Here is a 3,307-nt window from a genome sequence, read left to right on the forward strand (position 1 = left end):
TACACAAATGACAATTTTTAACATCTAAAATGATTTAAAATGTTAAAATCTCCACACGATGAGGGGGAGAAAAACTCATTGTGTTCTTCATGCCCTTATGGTTTGTGTTGTACTCCAGATAACACCACACATGATATCTGACCAACAATCGCTCGTCTCCTTACCCAATCCAGATATGTGTCATTAGTACCAAGTTTGACCTGGGAAGGGACAGCATGGTGCCACAGGGCATCCACACTGCCCAAAGAGAATTTGCAATTGTTAAAATGGCACAGGTTTAATATTAACATTTTTCATATCTGATCATTTTCGAGCAGATCTGGGAGAAAGAAAACCAGTACTCCAGATAACACCACACATGATATCTGACCAACAATCGCTCGTCTCCTTACCCAATCCAGATATGTGTCATTAGTACCAAGTTTGACCTGGGAAGGGACAGCATGGTGCCACAGGGCATCCACACTGCCCAAAGAGAATTTGCAATTGTTAAAATGGCACAGGTTTAATATTAACATTTTTCATATCTGATCATTTTCGAGCAGATCTGGGAGAAAGAAAACCACGTACCGTACTCCGCATAACAGGAGAATCGTTCAGAATAATCTTTTGCGAGACAACGAATTACTTTGGTCAACACGTTTTTAATTCGAGATGGAACAAAACTTTTTTGCGCTGATGGCCTCTTTTTTTCCCTCACACACATAATAAGAATTTAACATTAACACAGTATATAATATAGAAATATCCATCTGTCCATCCATTTTCGAATCCGCTTATCCTCACAAGGGTCGCGGGCGTGCTGTTTAATATTTAGGAATTAAGGGTTTGGTTCAGCAACAGGTGGATTTTTTTTTCTGAAACGTCATCATGGCTATAAATTACAACTCGTCCGGTCAAACTTAAAAACCAAAAATGAAAATATCTCAAAAACCTGATTAGCTAGAGAAAAAGTAGACATATTTTTTTAAATCAGCTTTAAAAATAAATATAGGGACACATACAGTAGAGCCAACTGATTATAATTCGCTGTTGACCAGTGTCATCAAGCCTTTGCTGGAATGTGCTCAAAACTCCCAAATTATCAAATATATTTCCAAGGTATCAAGAATAAAAATGTCAAACAAATAAATGGTGTTATTTATTCTTATTATAAATGACATAATGTGGAGCTGGAAAACTCACTCAGGGTAATATTTTAGAGACCTCCGATCATCAGACCTTGGATCATAAAAAATAAAAAAAACCTCACATTTCTCAATTATTTGACATATGTATACAGGCTTCAGTCATTGATACAAGGGACTATATAATATTTCAAATTTGCGCAGATTACATTTTGTGTTTTTAATTATTGACAATTATGAGGAGGTGTTTGAAAGCAACAATCATCAGCATGCACAAATTTGCCAAGTCCATTTTGGACTGTCTTTATTAAACCTGTTCCAGTACAGTATTGCTCCCAGGAAGCATCACCTACCACAATTCTTGAGTGTCATAGAATCAGGTCACAGCCCCGTCCTATCCAATCTGTTTGCTGTGATTTATACAGTTATGGTTTTACCGCCAAAAAAAAAAACCTTTAAAAATTGTATATATTCAAAGAAATCATGTTTTCATGTTTATTCTGAGTCCTAATCCTGCTACTGATTTTTGTTTGTTGTTCATGATGTCCAGTGCTAGAAATATTTTTTTTTTCATAGTAAGCTCTAAATGTTGCTTTCTAATAATTTTGGGGGTTTTTATTTTTTGTAAGTGCAATAAATGCATGTTTGGAATTAGTGGTACTATAAATCTTTATTTTTTTGTTTGTTTTTGCGACAAAGAGGTTGTGCATGATTTCCTGTGTTTGTGTCCAAACTTGAATGTGCTAGACGCATGTACACCAAATTATCATCGCCATGAACTTAAAATGCTTGCCGAAGACTTGCACAATAAACTCAGTTAAACAAAAATGTGACTGTGATGGCATCTATGATCATTAAAACCAAACAAACAAAACCACATTATAACGGTTATCTTGGTCGGTAATGGGTTCATTTTTTTTGCCGAACTGTTCCAAAAGTCGCAACCTCAGTCAAAATATTGGAATAGAAGATAGATAAGAAGAGAACGATACGATACACTTGCATTTCGACGTAATCCGAGTGTACGCGTCATAACGGCCCTATTCGGATGACAACGCTAACGCAGAATTAAAGTCCTGATTGCCGTGAATGATGAATAGATCGGGATTCGTTGGTCATGAATATAAAACAACCAAATTGGTAAAAAAAAATTCGGATGTTGACTTCCTAACGTCAAAGCCGCATTTGTCGGGATGGTCTTAAATGCAATCTTCGAGACGGAACGCTTCCCCCTATTTTGATGAAAATTGTATCCAATATATACAAGCTATATTTGCATTAATCTCAAGTAAAAACATTCGTAATACAGATAAAACGGCAAATAAAATGATCATAATCATTGGGTTGGGGTTGTTCTTGGGGTTGTTGCCTGACTGAACTTGAACTATTATTATGGCCCTCTCGCGACATTTTATCATTTTCTCGCGAGGACTCAAGCGCTTGAGCAAAGAACGCTCCGCGCCTGTGAATGTCGCTAGTGAGTCACTCATCATAAACGAAATTATTGTTGAAGGTGGGTCCAGAAAGTTGACCAAGCAGAGGAAACCCTCGCTGCCTGTCGACGGCTCCTTCGCCTCCTATCAAGGCAGGCTACTCGAACGTCCCACGGTTGCTGGGTCGTCCCACCCATCTTCAAGCTCACTTCCAAACATGGGGGAAATCGTTTTGCCACGGCGCATGTTCCTCTGGTGCATGGCGGTCCTGTATTTGATTGCATTTGTGTCTCTCTACATGCAAATACCAGGTAAGACAACTTTCTGGGGGAGGATAAGATTGACGTACTGACGTACTCGGCTTTTCCGAGCTACCTTGTTAATTGAGTTAGTTCAGAACTCTGCACAGCGGCGTACGTGGCTCGTGGGGGTTCTGGAATACTCCCCGCCTTCTAAAAGTGAGGCTAACAGAACATTCGTCGAAACGCGCAAAATAATCTGCGGATAGATTCCTGAGTACGATTTCAACTACATTACCCACAATTCCCAGTGCACTACACAGGTAGGTTCGAGGTAGGAAATATGCGGATACAATCGGGTTCGTCATGTCTTATACGTTATTGAACACGAATGAGTGGTGATTGAGGGGAATGTGCCAAGGCCAGTATTCATATTTTAAGGACCCCAAATGTACACATCAATTCAATTGAAGTTGGGACGTTGTGGTAAACGTACATAAAAACAGAA

This window comes from Hippocampus comes, unplaced genomic scaffold (genome assembly GCF_001891065.2).
Source record: "Hippocampus comes isolate QL1 unplaced genomic scaffold, H_comes_QL1_v1.1 scaffold88, whole genome shotgun sequence".
Classification (NCBI taxonomy): Eukaryota; Metazoa; Chordata; class Actinopteri; order Syngnathiformes; family Syngnathidae; genus Hippocampus; species Hippocampus comes.